Source organism: Hyaena hyaena, unplaced genomic scaffold (assembly GCF_003009895.1).
Source record: "Hyaena hyaena isolate Hyena2069 unplaced genomic scaffold, ASM300989v1 scaffold_221, whole genome shotgun sequence".
NCBI classification, from domain to species: Eukaryota; Metazoa; Chordata; class Mammalia; order Carnivora; family Hyaenidae; genus Hyaena; species Hyaena hyaena.
In genome coordinates this window covers 1,908,045-1,926,918 of record NW_024080853.1, presented here as the reverse complement: position 1 = coordinate 1,926,918, position 18,874 = coordinate 1,908,045, and the positions used below count along the sequence as shown (strand labels likewise).

Genomic DNA, 18,874 nt, shown 5'->3' with positions numbered 1-18,874 from the left:
TCCACGACATACCCAGAATCACCTGATTAGAACAAAAGATGCTCCTCATGCTCGTTCAATTAGGAATTTATAAGGATTTTAGGAGCTCTGTGCTAGCAACTGGGGTCAGAAACCAATACATATGTTTTCTGTCATATCATAGTGCTCCTTTAATTATCTAGCAAACATTTTTTTTACTTTTATTCTTTAAAGGGTATTATGCTGGCTGCTGTAGAAATACTAAATGAGTGTGAAATGCTTCTTGCCCTCTGGTAATTATTCTAAGTCAGAGGGTAAGACATGTAATACAAACAAATATAAGTCACATGGGTGTGTTCAGTAAACATTTGTTGAATGAATAAATTGCCATAAATAGTTGTTAAAAGGTGCTATGGGGCTTCCAAGGGGGGAAATCGAGTAGACAGGTTAGGGAAAGATACATGGAAGATGCAGTTTCTTCCATGGCTTTGGAGAACAAATGGAATTAAGGGTCTGCAAGGTAGAGGCTCTTGTAGGTGTCTGGAGCAAAAGCATACTAGGAAACAACAGATAGTCCAGTTTGGCAGGAAGGTTGCTCAAGGCATTAGGCTACCACTTAAGGAATCAGCAAGGCACACAGTGGGTACATAATAACCCCCTACCAATGCATTTACTAATTTCAGAGTAAGGGACTAGACTAAGGGCCCTCCAGGGTGGTCTTTGGCATTCAGAGCCTTATGAGGTGGGGACAAACCCCTTGTTCTTCCTTGTCAACCAAGGTAACAATTGGTAACAATTTTTCTTTCTCTGAAACATTAACATTTTTAAAATGATACTTAGTTAAAAATTCAAGCATTCTAAAAAATAAGAGTAAGAAAAAAATACCTTAAGTTACATCACCTAGGAAATAATCATTGTTAACATTAGATATCATTTCAGATCCCTTTGCAGATATACAGGTGAAGGCTGTCTTGTTAGGAATAGGTTTGCAAAAATGGAGCCATAGTACATGCTAATTTTACATAAATTATTAAATTTAATTTTACTTGAATTTAAAAAGAAAAACAAGAAATTGTGATCAAAATGAAGGAGTTGTGGAAACAGGTAAATGTTTCTTTAGTTTTAGTTGCCTTAAAAAATAGATAATAGAGGTGCCTGGGTGGTTCAGTCAGTTAAGCTTCCAACTTTGGCTCAGGTCATGCGTGATCTCATGGTTTGTGGGTTCGAGCCCCATATTAGGCTCTGTGCTGACATCTCAGAGCCAGGAGCCTGCTTTGGATTTTGTAGCTCTCTCTCTCTCTCTGCGCAACCCCCCCAGTGCTCGGGCTCTGTCTCTCAAAATTGAATAAATGCCAAAATAAAATAAAATAATATATTCATGTGGTACAAATTTAAAAAGTTGCATGTTAGTGAAAAGCCATGAAAATTCTCCCTTTCACTCTATCTCCCATCTATCCAGTGTTCTTCTCCAGAGGTATCCATGTTACCAATTTATTGTTCACCTTTTCAGAGCTCAGTGTTTAAAAAAATTTTTTTACCACAAAGATATTCATTCCTAAAATTAAGGGAAGGGGTGCCTGGGTGGCTCAGTCGGTTAAGTGTCCAACTTCAGTTCAGGTCATGATATCATGGTTTGTGGATTCGAGCCCCACATCGGGCTCTGTGCTGACAGCTAGCTCAGAGCCCAGAGCCTGCTTCTGATTCTGTACCTCCCTCTCTCTCTGACCCTTCCCTGCTCACACTGTCCCTCTCTCAGAAATAAAATAAATAAATAAATAAATAAATATAAATTAAGGGAAAAATGATTGTAAAAGATTATAAAAAGCCATCAAATTTTGAAGCTATAATGTTTTAATAATTGTGTTTTAATTTTTTTATAATAGTATCTAATGCTGAGCACTATACTAAGAAATTTACATGGATTATTTCATTTGCTACCCACAATACCATTATCATCTTCATCTTATTGGCAAAGAAACTGAGATAAATACTTTGTATAAAGCCAAAAGTAAGAATAGACAGAGCCAAGATTTAAACTCAGGTGGTCTAATTCCTGAATTACTCAGTGCATACACTGACTCCTTTTAATACTAAAAAGAATACCAGTGCTTTTCCCCTGGCATATCCAAGTTGATTTCATCTCTGGTAGTTTTTCCCAAGAAGGACTATATCTGCTAAGGCCTCTCATGGTTGAGAATGTGTACCAGTAGCCTTTATTTTCAAACAACAGAAACATTTGGGTATTCCTGAGTCATACTTTCTTTCCATCAGAATTTAGTAGATGAAGAATCGACATTATCCTCCTTGATTGTTGTGGAGAAGGCTGGCCAGTCTAACTTCGTTCTCTCTTGTAGCTGACTTGTTTGTTCTAACAGGATTTCTTGAACTCTTCCTTTTAATCCCCAAAGGTAATTGACCTAACCAGGCTATGTATCTATTTTAATAATTCTATGTATTTAATAAGTCTATGGAACATAGACTCCCTATTTCATCTGCAAAATTACTTCTTCATTACTTTTTGGAAAGTTTGCCTTAAAAAAAAAAAACCTGTTGAGGCGCCTGGGTGGCCCAGTCAGTTAAGCATCCAACTTCGGCTCAGGTCATGACCTCATGGTCCCTGAGTTCGAGCCCTTCATCGGGCTCTGTGCTGACAGCTCAGAGCCTGGAGCCTGCTTCGGATTCTGTATCTTCCTCTCTCTGTCCTTCCCTCACTTGCACTCTATCTCTCTCTCTCTCAAAAAAAATTAATAAACATAAAAAAATTAAAAATTGAAAAAAATTGAAAAAAAAAAACCTGTTAGGGCACTTGGGTGGCTCAGTTGGTTAAGCATCCAACTCTTGATCTCTGCTCAGGTCCTGATATTGCAGTCATGGGAGAGCCACGTGTCAGTCTCAGTGTTCCGTGTTAACCCTGCTTGGAATTCTAACTCTCTCTCAAAATAACTAAGTAAAACTTAAAATACCCATTTTCTGTTTCATTTGTCTTATTCTCTGTGTCATAGACACCAGTTATCCTTGTATAGGATCATCACCATCTCTGTTTCATATCTGTTACTTCCTCTCTAATTGTCAAAATCCTTTATCCTTTTTCTCTGAATGTGCAGTGACAACACTGCACCTTCCCTTTCTGTCAGACCTGTGATTCCATTCTGAGTCTATCTGATCTTTATCTTTCACATGTATTAGTTCTCTCATGGTGTTGTTTGGGTCCTCAAGTAACAGTCTTGGTGCTATCCCGTCTACCTCTAATGTTTTACCCGTTTTTGTCTTTGAAGTCTTATTAGGTTTTCATATAATATGACAACATTGGAAGGAAATTTTTTAAAATTTTTGAGTCATATTTTCTTTCAGACTGCATCCATCACCTTTTATATGCTTGTTGTTATCTGTTCCCCTTTTTAATTATTATTTTTCACTATAGTATATTTGCATCATCATCATATCATATCATTTATTTTCCTCTTCTTCATGTTTCACAGAGAAAGCATTTGCCAAGACCTCCTATTTACTCTGAGATAGTTCCTTCCCACACTATACTACCTAGGATATGTTGTTGTCCCCTCCAAGTTGCTGGTGAGGACCATTCTTCTGCTGCCTGAGGTATGCAGAGGGGTGCAGGGGATGGGACTAGACATAGCTGGGACTGGGTGCAGCCTTTGAGGGGAAATCAATGTATATCTATTGAATCACTCACTCTCTCTCTCTCTCTCTCTCTCTGTCTCTGCCTTTCTCTCTCTCTCTCCAAGGATATATGTTAATTCCCAGACATGATAAAATCTACATTTATATTTCAAAAGAAAAACATTATCCTAACTACAACATAACCTGTACAGCTCTTTCTGGAAACATAGGGATGTTTCTTTCATTACTATTCAGGAGAAAGTATAATATGGTGGTTGAGAACACAGCCCCTTACATTCAAATCCTAGCTCTGTAACCATGAACCTATTTAGCTAACCTAACCTAACTAGATCTGTAACCATGAACAAGATACTTCTGTTTCTGAGCCTCAGCTTCCAAACTGGGGAAAATAATAGACTCTATCCATAGAGCTGTTTTGAATCATAAGTGGATTTGTACACAGGAAGCCTTTAGCACAGTGCCTGGCATACAGTTAAGGATGTAATAAATGCCAACTATTGTTATCATCCAAAAGAGCAGCAGCAATTTTTCCTCCTGTTTTCAGAGTTTGATCCAGAACCTTTATGAGTGAGAGCCATTAAAGAGCTATCTACTTTCTGATAGTATATCTTGGCTAAGCCAGGAATAAAGAAGATCTGAAAGTAAAAATATGGATCACATACATTGATGGTAGGAATGTAAAGGTACAGTCATTCGGGAAAGCAGTTTGACAGTTTACTTAAAAAATGAAACATTCAACTACCATTCAACTCAGCAATGGTACTCTTGGGCATTGACCCAGAAAAATGAAAACTTATGTTCATACAAAAACCTATACACAAATGTACATAGCAACAGTTATTTACTAAAAACTGGAATCCATCCAGATGTTTTTCAGCAGGTGACTAATTAAACAAACTGTGGCACATATATGCCATGAAATATTACTAACCAATAAGAAGGATTGAGCTATTGATACAGACAATAACTTGGAGAAATCTCCAGGCAATTATTCTGAGTCAAAAAAAAAAAAAAAAACAACAACAACAAAAAACAAAAACAATCCCAAAAGGTTATATGCCATATGATTCATTTATATAACATTTATGAGAGGCAAATTTTCCAATTGGAGAACAGGTTAATAACTTCTAGGTTTTAGGAATAGAAGTTGGGGGGGGTGGGCGCCTGGGTGGCTCAGTCGGTTGAGCTCCGACTTCGGCTCAGGTCATGATCTCACGGTTCATGGGTTTGGGCCCCACATTGGGCTCTGTGCTGACAGCTAGCTCAGAGCCTGGAGCCTGCTTCGGATTCTGTGTCTCCCTCTCTCTGACCCTCCCCTTCTCATGCTGTCGCTCCCTCTCTCCATCTCTCTCTCTCTCTCAGAAATAAATAAAAAACATTAAAAAAAAAAAGGAATAGAGGTTGGGGGGAATGGAGGTGTGTATGATTATAAAAGGACAACATGAAGGATCCTTGTGGTGTTGGAACTATTCATTATCTTGACTGTGATGGTAGATATTCTAACCCCCACAGGTGATAAAATTGTGTGGAACTTAATACACACAGATACAAAAGAGTACAAGTAAAACTAGGGAAATCTAATCTGAATAAGATAGGTAGGTGGTATCAATGTCAATATTCTGGTTGAATGTATGTTATTCTATAGTTTCATAATATGTTACCATTGGTGGAAACTGGACAGGGGATCTCCCTTTCAATTATGACTTACAACTGCATTTGAATTGACAATTTTCTCAGTAAAAATTCCAATTAAAAAATGAAGGGGGTGGGGCTCCTGGGTGGCTCAGTCAGTTGAGCATCCAACTGTTGATTTCAGCTCAGGTCATGATCCCAGGGTCATGGGATCGAGCCCTGTGTTGGGCTCCATGCTGAGTGTGGAATTCACTTGAGATTCTCTCTCTCTCTCTCTCTCTCTCTCTCTCTTTCTGTCTTTCTCCCACCCCATCCACCCCCTCCCACACTCACTCTCTCTCCCACTCTCTCTCTAAAATTAAAAAAGTAAAAAATGAAGAAGGGAAAAATTGCCTCAACCTCCCCCAACCCCACCCCCAAGTAAAAGAAGGAAGAGAAAGATAAGAAATCTTTCTCTACTTTTGGAGGGAGCCTCAGTAGATTTTCAGGCAGAAGATTCTTCTCTAATGTCTAAATAGGAAGGGAAGAAGTGTGAGAATATATATTCTATTCTTTGGTGCTAACAATTCCGCTCCACAATGGTATGGAAGGGGGCACTAACAAGGAATGTTCTGCCAGTGTAGGATGGCAAGCAGGAAAACGAGGGTAGGATGGGAGCAGGAAAAGAGCCTTTAAATGATTTTGAACAAAGAGGTGATCCAATGTGTCACAGAAAGAATAACCCTGGTGGAACTGTGATGTGAGATAAAGTAGGAGTTTGAGATACTACTTGATGGTGCAATTTTGGGGGTGCTAAACAGTTCCTTCAGTTTAATAACCAGCTCTTTATGGCTTCAATGTTTGAAATTTGCATGTTAAGCAATCCTTCTATTCAGGTTTGGAATATCTCACTTGCAGTGCCTGGCACTATCTGCAATGCTGATGTATCTCTTTCTGGGTATCAGTTTACCTAGTTTATGTTTGTCCAGTTCAATTAAGATTGTGTAGTAAAGGGATGCATAAGAGATTATTAAGTTTGGTGGTAGAGGAGAGGCTCAAAAAGTGCCAAAATATATTGAGTTGCCCATGAGGGTGGTGAGGTGGGGTGCACTGTGGGGCTCTAAGCTGTCTAGGAAGCCACTCGAGGGCACCAGAGGACTATGGAGAGCTTGGGAACTGATGTCGCAAGTGCTGCATATTCTTTGTATACGTCATTTTGTTAAATCTCACAACAACCTTCTATGAGCTAAGTGTTGTTTTCTATTTTAGAGAGAAAAAAAGCTGAGGCTCTGATAACTTAACTTGTCCAAGAACACATCGTTAGAAAGTGGTGATGCCAGGATGTCATTGGAGAGCTTCTGAACTTTCTGACTTTCCCCCACTGCCTTCTGCTGGACAGTTTGAGTTTGCCCATATTTTGTATTTTATATTTAATTAAAAATTCATCTCGTGTGGGGTGTCTGGGTGGCTCAGTCGGTTAGGCATCCAACTCTTGTTTTCAGCTCAGGCCACAACTCATGGTTTGTGAGTTTGAGCCCCATGTCTGGCTCTGCATTGACAGCATGGAGCCTGCTTGGGATTCTCTCCCTTTCTAACTCTCCTTGCCCCTCCCCAGGTTGCACAAGTGCACACACATTTGCTTTCTCTCTCTCTCCCTCAAAAAAAAAAATTTTATATCATGATATATTGGTGCAGATCCTATACATTTTGTAAATGCCAAAGATAAAAAACCAAACCTATCTGTAGTTACCATTTAGTATCTCTGATCTCCTTCTTAGTCAGGTTTCTGGAAAGAGCAACCTCCATATTTGGCTACCACTTTCTCACTTTCATTCACACTTCACTCCCTCTAGCTTTATCCCTACCGGCCACTGAAGGTTGGTGTGCTTGGGCCACCAAGGGCCTTACACCAGTGAGAGGAGTTTTACTGGAACCTTCAAGAGCTTTTCAACAGGGTAGGCCAACATATTAGAATCACCCAGAAAGAATTTTTTAAAAAATATCCAGGCCTCAGATATTTTCCCAGAGAAAAAGATTTCCTGAGATTGTGGTTTAATTGGTCTAGGGTGAAACTTTATTATTAACACAATGGGCAGTACTCAGGGGCTTTAAGTAAGAGAATAACATAATTTGATTATAATGAGTTGAACTAAGATTGCAGCCTTGGGGATAGGGAGAAGTAAGATGCATTTGAGAACAGATTCAATAGGATTCAGTGACTGGATGAGGGGAATGGCAGGTGTCAAGAATGATTCATAGGTTTATGACATATGTGATTGGTGGTTGGTGGGACCATTTACTAGGATGCAGAGCTCAGGAGAGGACGCAGATAGGAAAGAGCAGCAGGTGGGGAATGAGAGCTTAGTATTGCCATGTTAAGTCAGGCATGTTTGTGCCTGTACTCAGGTAGAGACTGAAGCACATAGTTGAATATTTGGATCTGGAGGTCAGACGTTGTCAGCATTGGTATAAACAAGACAACAGGCTCAAAATGGAGCTCCTTATGCTAAGCCTCACCTCACCAAACCAAGATTTAACTTAATTATAGTTTCAGCTCTCCCAGAAATGGAATCTTAAGCCAATCAATCAGGAATTGCCTGATCTTTACTACCTAGGTAATTGGCCTGATAGACCCGTCATCCCTAAAAGGAAAGTAACCTTTTAATGACCAATCTGCTTTTTGTCTCATATTACTTCCTTATTTCTTCTCTCTTCTGCCTATAAAAAGTCTTTCATTTTGCACAGCTCCTCAGTGCTCCTTTCTGTCTTCTAGATTGGATGGTGCTCATTTCGTGAATCACTGAATAAAGACAATACAGTCTTTAAAATATATTTGATTTTTTGGGGTGCCTGGGTGGTTTGGTTGGTTGAGTGTCTGACTTCAGTTCAGGTCATGATCTCATGGTCTATGAGTTCGAGCCCCGCGTTCAGGCCCTGTGCTGACAGCTCAGATCCTGGAGCCCGCTTCAGATTCTGTGTCTCCCTCTCTCTGCTCCCCCTCACCCCACTTGCTCTCAGTCTCTCTCTCTCAAAAATAAACATTAAAAATTTTTTTAAAATATATTTGATTTTTAAACAGCATATAGATTGTATATAAGGCAATGGGTGGATGAAATCTTAAATGGAAAGAATAGAAGAGAAGAGAGAATGGGAAAATCCTGTAGAGTTCTATCATATAGAGATCAGTAGAGAAGGCAGATTGAGCAAAAGAAACCATGAAAAGAAGTGGCCAGTGAAGTATAAGGAAAACAGAGAATGTGGATGCCTAGCATCCAAGAGGAAACCAAGAAGGGGGAAATTATGTGTGTAGTTGTTCTCTGCTTGCCTGAACATTAGAATTAACTGGGGAGCCTCTTCCTCCTGCCTCCCCACACCTCAGCTACCTCCTGGCTAATGCTTTTAGTCCTTAGAGCCCTGGCTTCAACGTCCTGCTCTCGGAGCCTCAATATAAAAATAGTCCTCCTGTCTACTCTCTCATACTGTCTATACTTTTTCTTCTCAACACTAAACAGGATTTGTAATAATAAATTTACTTGTGTGATATTTGTTTAAAGATGGTTCCTCTACAGATTATAAATGCTGTATGAAAGAGCAGGAATCATGTTGTTTTGTTCACCTTTCTGTTATCACAGCTTTCAATGTACCTGGCATATAGGAGGTGCTTAATAAATGCTTCTTGAGTAAATGCTTAGGGAAACAAATGGGTTTTTGTTTTTGTTTTTGTTTTTGGGGTTTTTTGAGTTTTTTTTTTTTACTTTTACCAGACCATCTATTTTATTTAAAAATTTTAGTGATGCTAAAAAAAAATTTTAGTGATGCTACAGAGTTTTAATCCAGAAATCTACTTTAATAATTTAGAAGCTTTTAAGCAGATTGGTATTTTAGGATCGTCCTTCCTTTTTTCTTTTGTTTTCTTTCCTCTCTTTCCCCTTCCTTTCCTTTTCCTTCCTTCCTTCCTTCCTTCTTTCCTTCCTTCCTTCCTTCCTTCCTTCCTTCCTTCCTTCCTTCCTTCCTTCCTTTCATGTGTTTCCTTTTCTTTCCTTCTTTTCCTTTTCCTTCCTTGACAAGCCAGCTGACATCTTTATTCCTGTTGGGGTTGAAGGGGTGGTCTCTGGAGTTCTTCGTGGGTGGACCTGCTTCCTCTTCACTGTCACTGGCTTCTGTCTGCACAGATGATATGCATTCTGCAGATGGCTATGGTTTACAGAGGGGGAACAGTACTTGTTCTTGCGGATCATGTGCCAGGTGCTGCTGAGGGTGGCCTGGGTGTTCTGGTTGATGGTGATCCCCAAGTTGGAGGCGGCTGACTTTCACTGGCCAGATCTCTACTTCATGACCACCAGGGTTACCTTTGCCCTGGGCTGCTAGCTCCTCACCCACAGTCTTGTGGTGTATCACACCTGTTAATAGCAGGGGTTGAGTCTTCCAATTGCTATGTTTGGTGCTATGTCTGCTTGTTCCCCTTGACTGGAAATCAAGAGGCATTCCCCATGAATAGCTGTTGTAGAGGCTTGAATGTGGAGGCAGCTCCTCTTGCTGAGGCAGTGGGAGCTGGAAAGAGCAGGGGTTCTTTTTTAGAAAAGAAAAAAATGTGTTTACAGTTGACACCCCATTGATTTGTGCATAATTTGGAGAATAGAGAATATAGAGGAAAGAGTTGACATATTCCACTGTTTGCATAATTGATCCACTTTTTCTCTTTCATCAGATACTTTATTAATAAAGTTAATTATAAAGAAAAATTCTATTGTTTTCATTTACATTATATACAGTACTCTCTGAACACTTCTGATACCAAATGTTTCAGGGATTTTCTTTACTCCAAGCATACTGCAACACCAACTGGGTTTCCTGCAATTTAACTCAATTCTGATACTACCTATTGAGGGAGCATAAGGCAAGCTGAGGGCAAAATACAAGCTAGCACTCCCCACCCCCAGGTGGGATATGTGTGATATTCCTCAGGCATTCCTGGCTGCCCAAGAACAAAGGAAAGGAAAGAAAACAAATGGTTAACTGATAGAGAACACAGTCATACAGGACATGGTTTACAAATATCTTAGCAGATTACAAGAAAAAGGCAATCTTATCAGTAGCCTAATATCCAGAAACTATAGACTCAGTTTTCGGGAGTCCCTAGTATCACCTTCCCCTCCATAGTGATGTGGGAACAAAGGCAAGAGGGAAAGGGGAGTAAAATTAAATTTTCTTATAACCTGCAGCCCATTAACAGATACTTGAGGCAGGCAGAGTAGAACATTTCTCCAGGAACTCCCTACTGTCTTAATTCTAATACTTTGCTAGAGGGAAAAGCAACCTTAGCTTAACAATAGCTAAGCCTTCAGTATCCTACAAATCTTCTTTAGCATATGAAAATCCCTTTGGAAGCTTCCCCTTGACTTTGCCTCCCCCAGTTCCCAAGTATATAATCAGTCTCTCCTTGTGGTCCCTGGGCAGCTCTTTCTGCCCTTGGGTCCTGTCCTCATACTTTAATAAAATAATCTTTTTGCACCAAAGACATCTTCAAGAATTCTTTCTTTGCCATCAGCTCCGAACCCTACCATCACCCCAAAACCTCATCTCTACTTATCTGGAAATATCATCAGGTCCCACAGGTTAAGGGATGTCTCACAGTACTGCTTTCCCCACGCCTCACCACTACTGGCCCTCTTACTTTAGATGCCAATTTTAAGTCCAATTTTCATGATGCTGGACAGTGGCAGCAAGCCACGGCTCCCGGTCACAAACATACAATCACAAGGGTAAACAACTGATAGACTTATAACCACTTTGTACTCATACAGCCATTCTGTCTTTCACTTTTCAGTAGAGTATTCAATAAATTGCATGAGTTATTCAACACTTTATTATAAAATAGATGTGATGTTAGATGATTTTGCCCAACTGTAGGCTAAGTGTTCTCAGCATATTTAGTATACGCTAGGCTAAGCTATGACATTTGGTAGATTAGGGATTTTAAATGCACTTTTGATTTATGGTACCTTCAACTTAATGATGATTTTATTGGGACATAACCCCATCACAGGTCAAGAAAGATCCATATTTATGGATAGCTCTGTGCCCATGTGGGCTTCCTAATTCCTTATTATAAGTTCGTTTATTTATTTTGAGGGTGACAGTGATCAGGGGAGGGGCAGAGAGAGGAACAGAGAGGAATGAGAATCTTAAGCAGTCTCTGCACTCAGCAGGAAGTCTGAGGCAGGGCTCAATCCCACCCTGGGATCATGACCTGAGCTGAAATCAAGAGTCAGACGCTCAACCAACTGAGCCACGCAGGCGCCCTATTTTTTATTATATATCATAATATCACAGGGGCTCCTTGGTGGCTCCATCAATTAAGTGTCCAACTTCAGCTTAGGTCACGATCTCAAGGTTCATGGTTTCAAGCCCTGCCTCAGGCTCTGTGCTATCAGCTTGGAGCCTGGAGCCTGCTTCAGATTCTGTGTCACCCTCTCTCACTCTGTCATCTCTCAAAAATAAACAAACATTTAAAAAATAAATAAATAAATCACAATATCACAGAATGAGTCTGGAGACTTAACACCTACACCCAAGAACATCATTTCAGTAGTGGAGAGTGAGAGGGTTTGGAGACATCTATTGTACTTTGCTATGCATCAGTACATATCTGGTTTATTCTTTTTAACATTTATGGAAGGTAAACATCATCATCCCCATTTTACAGATGACAAAACTGGTGATCAAAGGATTAACTAACTTGCTAGGGTGTGAGATAGCACAAAGGTCCAGATAATCAAATCAGGCCCACAGAATCATATATCTCACACAGTAGCAGGCTTTGCTAATAGTTTCAAGGATACAAATAACTTCAAGGCACTAATGAAGCAGGGAGAAGTCTGGGACCCACCAACACAGCTCCAAGGTCATTTCCTGCTGCACTGGGACTAGTTTTGGTCCTAAGTAACAAACAGGATCTCTACATGATGTGTGCAGTCACATTGCTTTACACAGAAGAGAGCCATTTCTTTCGTGACACATCTCCATGTTATATTCCAGTAGTAAAATGGATTACATGACAGTTTTTAGGGAGGAATATTACATAAATTGTAGATCTGATTACTCTCATAATCAATCTTAGACAGATCAGGCTCATCCTGCCCAAATCATTCTACAGATAAGGATTCTCCCACTATGAACAGTGTTAGTGTGTTTTCTTGGATGTCTGTGTTACATGCTTACAGGGAAGTTTGACCAAATTATCTTCCTTCTTTTTTTCCCAGGGGAATTTCCTCAGGAATGACAGAGAGTGTGTTATAGGCCTGCTGTTAACCACCTTGCCAAGGTGGCAACACCAGTAAACGCCAGAGCTAGCATTCAAACCCAGCTCTGTCACTTGCAATCCCATTCTTTCCAATGCACATACTTTCTCTAGACTTCAGGACCTCCTAGCTAGGGGACTTCACAAGTATTCATACTTCTTAATGTGTCTCCACTCTTAATCTTCATGAACGTTGCCACAAATAGTCCTTCAGAGGGTTGTTTCTGCTGCTACTTCTTAAAACCAAACACCCTGATTTGTAGAAGAAAGAGGAGAAAGATAAAAAAAAATGATGTAGAGAAGAAGGGAAGGATGTTTCAACTTGTTATTTTATTTGAACTGGATGTTGAAGTGGGTGATTCTTCCTTAATATATAGCTGGATAATAAGTATTATAGTCACTTCATTAGTTTCCATAGATGATAAAGTGGTTGTTTGTTTATAAAAGTAGCACAATAATTCTTGGCATTTAATTTTCAGGATATAACAGAAACTCCTCATACTTTATAGATAATGGGGTGTTATAGCCGGTTAATACCAGTTTCTGAGAGCCCATTGTGAGCAGTGATATCATTCACATTGGGAGCTTGAAATGGGTCATGGTAGCAGTATTCACACCACAAAAGGGATCAAGTATGACAAACCAGGACTTCCTCCCCATCTACCACCTACCCCCAATGCAGAAAGCTGGTTGTTGAATGTTTACCAGCACATCAATATTCATTGGTAGATATTCAAGGCATTCCCATTCTTCTATTCAGGTTTAATCTGGTGCCAGCATTAGAAGGTCAAATGGAGAATCAAAATATTACTATAATAGATAATTAAAGTTTAAATGTATTGGATTCTCAGGGAAGGGCAATAAATAACATCCCTCTCTTTCCCTCCTGAGTTTGGAACCAACACTAAGATAGAAGACCAATATCTCAACTTAATTACTAATAAACCTGATTAGAGGTCACATCATAGCTCTGTGCCCACGTGGGCTTCCTACTTCCTTGTCTCTACACACAGTTCACACATCCTGTTGCAGGCAGGGCTGGGCCATCACAGACTATGAGGCCCCCTCCACTTCCTGAATGTTTGAGCTAAGAATGTGTTTGTCCGCAGGTCAGGGCATTCAGAGCCATGGAGAGACGGAAAGAAACAGACAGACAGAGGCTGCCCCTGCGACCTCAGGTCCTGCTTGCCAGGTGTTGCGGTCACACTCCTTGGGTGAGTCACTTCTCTTCCCTTGGGCAGGGACAATGATAGGGATGGAAGAGAGGGAGGACACTCCTACTGACTGGGCCAAGGCAGGAACTTTGTTGTGGAAGAGAATGGTTTGGCCTACTGTATATTTTATTTTAATCCTCTTTCCTATGCCATTTAGTAAAATCAGACATTGATCATACAGCAGACATTTCATTCTGTAATGCTGTTGAATTGAACAATTGAGGTGAAAGGTTGGGGAGGTTTTCCAATCGTTTTTATGAGAAGTGGTAGTGGTTATGGTGGTGTATTTTACCTACAGAGGCAACTAAAATATATGGTAAGTAGTTTTGATTTCTCTTTCTTTTTTAAGAAAGTTGTGAACAAAGTGGTGTCTGGCTGTCTCTGTTGGTGGAGCATTCAATTCTTGATCTCAGGGTTGTGAGTTCAAGCCCCAAGTTGGGTGTAGAGATTACTTAAACTTAAAATCTTAAAAAAAAAAAAAAAAAAGTTAACAAAGATTCTCAATTTAGGTCTTCCAATGTTAAAATATCAGACCCCTTTGAGCACTTTCATCAAGCAACCAGTTAATTCTTTGAAAAAGAGATAATCAGACCAAGCATTTATTTAAATGACTCATTGTTTATCTGAATTGCCTCGCTGCTTAAGAGAATTGACATCAGTTCTGTCGAGGTTATTAATCCTGTGGATACAGACAGCCTCTTTTTCTCTGTCAGATCACAGTATAATAAAGTTTTGTGTACATTTCCAGTTTTGTATGGAAATGTTTAAAAGAATCCACAATCCAGTATTGTTGTTTTTTTAATTGTGAGTTAAATTATCCTTTGTGCTGTGCATTTTATTTTCTTTTGGGGCCTAAGATTATTTCAGGCTTTTGCGTGTCTCCTGGCTTTTCCTTATGGTCCAATAAGGTCAAATTACCAAGCGGAAGATCTTTATATTAGACTTGTCAAACAAACATGTCCTTTGAAGGACAGTTGTTAATCTAAGAAGCATGTACTATTTGAAAGGTTGACTTTGGGGATCTCTAGATTATGTTAAAACCAACCTAGGTTGTTGATGACTTGGCTGTGGACATCTGCAGACTATTTGCTCTTCCATGGGAAATGAGGTGGTCCTGTCTCAGTGCCACAGAGCCTCAGAGCTGGTACCAAGTAGTACCATTGTTGGAAGGCCCAGGAGGAGGCCAGGGACAGGGTAATCATCACTCTATCTCTGCACCCGGGTGAGGAAACACTGGTACACCATTGTAAGGAGGCTTGTTGTCCTGAGCATGTGGTCCCCAAATGAACAGTACCAGGGCACCTCAGCTCTGGCATGAAATGTAAACTCAAGCCTACACATCATTTAGGAGAATCAGTGCATTTTGCCTTTCATTCGTTTGATGGACTTCACTTTAGGAAATGTCTCGTTTCCCAAGTCCCACTGAAAAACTATCATATTGATTACAATTTTGGAGAGATTATTTTTAGTAATGTGATTTTGCTGCAGTAGCCTTATTATAGAAATACAGTTTTAGGATGTTTATTGGAAATAATAGACTCTGGTGTGCATATAACTTGCATTAAATTTATATGTCACTCATTTATAGTAAAAAAATCATAGATACCTCCTCACATCTTAATGCTCCTTCCCATCCAGAGACTTTGAGCACCATATCTCTTGAACTTAATCCTCCTCAGGCACTCTGTCCTCTTTACTTCCAACACAAAAAAAATCATTTGTAGGAAGGGCTCTGATTATATGTATGAAACAATGACATTTCAGAGATGATACAAAGATGAATAGACTCTTAAACCCCACATTTTGGTGAGGTTGTGCTTAGAATTCTAGCTGATATTGTTGTCATCTTTTATGACATACTTATTATAAATAAGATACATTGTCATTTTATAAAGTTTTAAATGGTTACTATTGAAGACAGATTATTGACAGTTATTTAAAGGACTGAAATTCTTGTGATTTGGAGACCTATAGCATCATTTTGAATTCTCCTTGGTCATTTATTCAACAAATATTTTATGCCTAAGATCACACTGGGTATTGGGAATATAGAAAGGTATTTGTGGACCAAGAGACTTGGCTTTGTCTCCTCCCCTATGGTAGGTCACAGTTTAGAAGTGAAAATAAACAAGTAAGGGAGGAGTAATGATTCTAAATTGAAATGGTAAAATAGGAGCAGAGTAGCCATCCTAGTTAGGGTGAAATTGAGGACTGGCTAATTTTAAAGTATGAAATAAACCAACGTTTCTTTCCTCCAGAATCTACTTTATCTGCACAAAAGAGTGGATAAGAACTTGGAAATGTGTTTAAAATTGAATATAGATATATGCAAACATATATGGTACAAATGTGTGTGTGTGTGTGTGTGCATGCCACATTTGAAGTGTGTCAGGGAACATGATACAGTCACATTCCAGTGTGACTCTGATATGATGACCCAAATTTAGCAAAAGGACTGACTGAGGGATGGAGGGAAGTTTTTGTTTCATATATGGTGTGGGAATCGGCTCTGTACTCATTCAACCTTTTCCAGCATCCCTGGATCTCTGTGTGAATTAAAATTTCTCTTGTTTTGAAGTTCAAGGAACTCTCCACAGTGGGACCCTCCAAAGAGCCTACGACAGAGAATAAAATGCATCTCCTTCTCTTTGTGAGAGATGACAGAGATGTTGGAGCACAGTGAAGATGTCTAGCATTAGTAGTCAAGACAATGAGCAGTAATCTGAATCACAGTAGGGACCATCCAGAGCTTGGAATTAAGTGAGGCCAGTAGGACTGAATGGCTTGGATTGCCAGAGCTAGCAGAGAGAGCCATATGCCGAAGCACACCTTCTCCATGGTATATTTCTCTAGTTTTGCACCTTTAGACATTGTCTAAGATCCCTCACAAATATTGCCTGAAATGGTGTTATAGAAACCAGTGAAAATGGAGACCCAGACTGATTCTTAAGTGTATCGAAAGACTTTCCTTCGAAGCCTCCATAAGTTCCCAAAGGATCTCACAATGGAGTTCCTCTATGAGCTGGTGGGGGCTTAGCACAATAAGGATTCAGTATGAATATTAATGAATTCTCTATAAACAAACTGGGAAGAACTCTTAATTTAAACCTGAATCAAATTCTTCTTTTTGTTACCTTTCTTTCCCAGTTCCAGTCCAATTCTGCCTAGATGCCCTTTATACTGGATCAACTAGTTGCTTAGTTCTCTCAATTCTCTTTCAAACTGTAATCCTAAATAGATAAAGCCAGGATTCATTGTCTTGATATACACGTATCATTGCCTGTGGAAAGCAGGGGAGGGATAATGTCAGTGGCATTTTTAAAGACGGCCATCCTTAGCTTCATCACTGATTCTAAGACACTATTCTTTGGTGGGTGAAATAAGGCACTTCTCTCTTGTAGGCTGTTCATCTTGTACAACATCTGACATTGTCAATCATGAAAGCAAGTCCCCAGTTCAGGAACAGTACTTTGGAATTCATTCTAGTGATAAATGTAAGAAATAAATCACTTAACATACAAATGGGAACAAAAGGAATAAGGGCTAAGATTTCCTATTGTACGATGTTTTCTTCACAATTTTATGATATGTATCTTCATTTTTAGGGTGATAAGAAGGCACCAATGAGAAAGAAAATAAAATATGACACACAAAAACCCAGCTTGTGTTTGCCAAATATAAAGAAGATTTGAACTGTGAAATATTAATTAAATTGTGTTATTAAGTAATCACTCCTAATTCAAAAATAGGTAGAATTATTTTCAAATTGTCAGAGGTACTTAAAGGAAGAGATATGAGGCCAAGTTTTCCTTTAACATATTTCACCAACAATTGGTACATATGAATTAATAGGTACTTGGAGAGTTTAGAAATCTTCTGCCTCATTAGGATAACTGCCCTTTTCCCTACAATTAAACATTAATAGAAGTCCCTTTGTTTAGGAGCTGCAATACATACAATGAGCAAGCTTTTATGCTTTGATATATGTGCCTCTAACCTCCAGTGGATTCTATCCCTTCAGTAGTTTTAAAAACAAGGCCTCAAATTCTTTGTTCCACCTTCCATTAAGAGGGGACATCTATGTTCCATTCCCTGAATCTGAGGAGATTTGTGACTTCTCAATCAATAGATGTAAATGTGTGTAAATGGTGTTGTGTGACTTCTGAGGCTAAGTCACAAGAGACATTGTAGCCTCTGCCTTGCCTCTTGAAAACTTGAGCTGCCACGTAAGAAGTCTCACGACTGTGACCACCCTGATGAGAGGCAAACATGTAGGTGCTCTGGTGGACAGTCCCCACTGACTCCAGCCTTGCAGACATCCCTGCCAAGGCACCAGCCATGCGAATGAGCTGTCTTGGATCCTCCAAACCTACTCTCTGCCAGATGACTACTGAGTGGCCCCCATCAACACCATGAGTAACATATAGATAACCCAAAATCACTCAAAAATACTGCCTTTCCTTCTCATCTCAATTATTATGGCTTATTTCATTTAAAAATTCCATTTCAATTGAAAGTTTTCAATTAGGAACTATATAAACAGAGAAAATTTCTCTTTCAAATCTGTTCACACCCATAAAATCATGATATAACAAAACAGTTGTTGTTTTGAGCTATTATGTTTTAAGGTAGTTTGTGCCCCAGCAATAGATAAGTGGAACGATCTCCTTAGGGGCTGCTTTTGGGGAAGGCTGTTCTGCCCTGAAATTATACATTCTTATTTTTGAAATTGCATTTTGTACAATATTGAATGTCTGGGGTTGAATGATGTCAAAACAGTCTTGTCAGTACTATATCTCACTTACCCCATGGCTTAAATTTGCTTTTTGACCAGCAATTAAGAATCACGTGTGACTTCTGAATACCCAAGTATCTAACTAATGAATGGAATTCAACTGTTTGCTGGTTGGGAACTGTTTACACTGAAAGCAGCTGAAGCTCTAGGAAGGAAGGCAGCTCCGCAGGTTGATGCTGTCTGCAAACTAAGGGGGCACAGCTGTAGAGGAGTGGCAGGGTGAGCTGCACCAGCCTCTCCCCAGCACTCACCTCCATGCTCTGCTCCACAGTGGCTGGAAGCCTCACCCAATAGCCTTTACATGCTCAGTAGCATTTTCTTTCTCTTCCATGGTGTCTGATACCCTCTGCCTTG

At 39.6% G+C, this 18,874-nt stretch overlaps 1 long non-coding RNA gene across 2 annotated transcripts in view; it reads left to right on the top strand.

Moving 5' to 3' along the window:
• LOC120239031 overlaps positions 1-18,874 on the top strand; it is a 34,402-nt gene that overhangs the window by 4,853 nt on the left and 10,675 nt on the right. The window contains exons 2-3 of one of the 2 annotated variants that reach the window (XR_005530339.1): positions 3,438-3,558; positions 13,621-13,725. This is a non-coding gene — a long non-coding RNA (uncharacterized LOC120239031). The remainder of the gene's footprint in view (positions 1-3,437; positions 3,559-13,620; positions 13,726-18,874) is intronic. The other variant, XR_005530340.1, reaches the window with a different exon arrangement.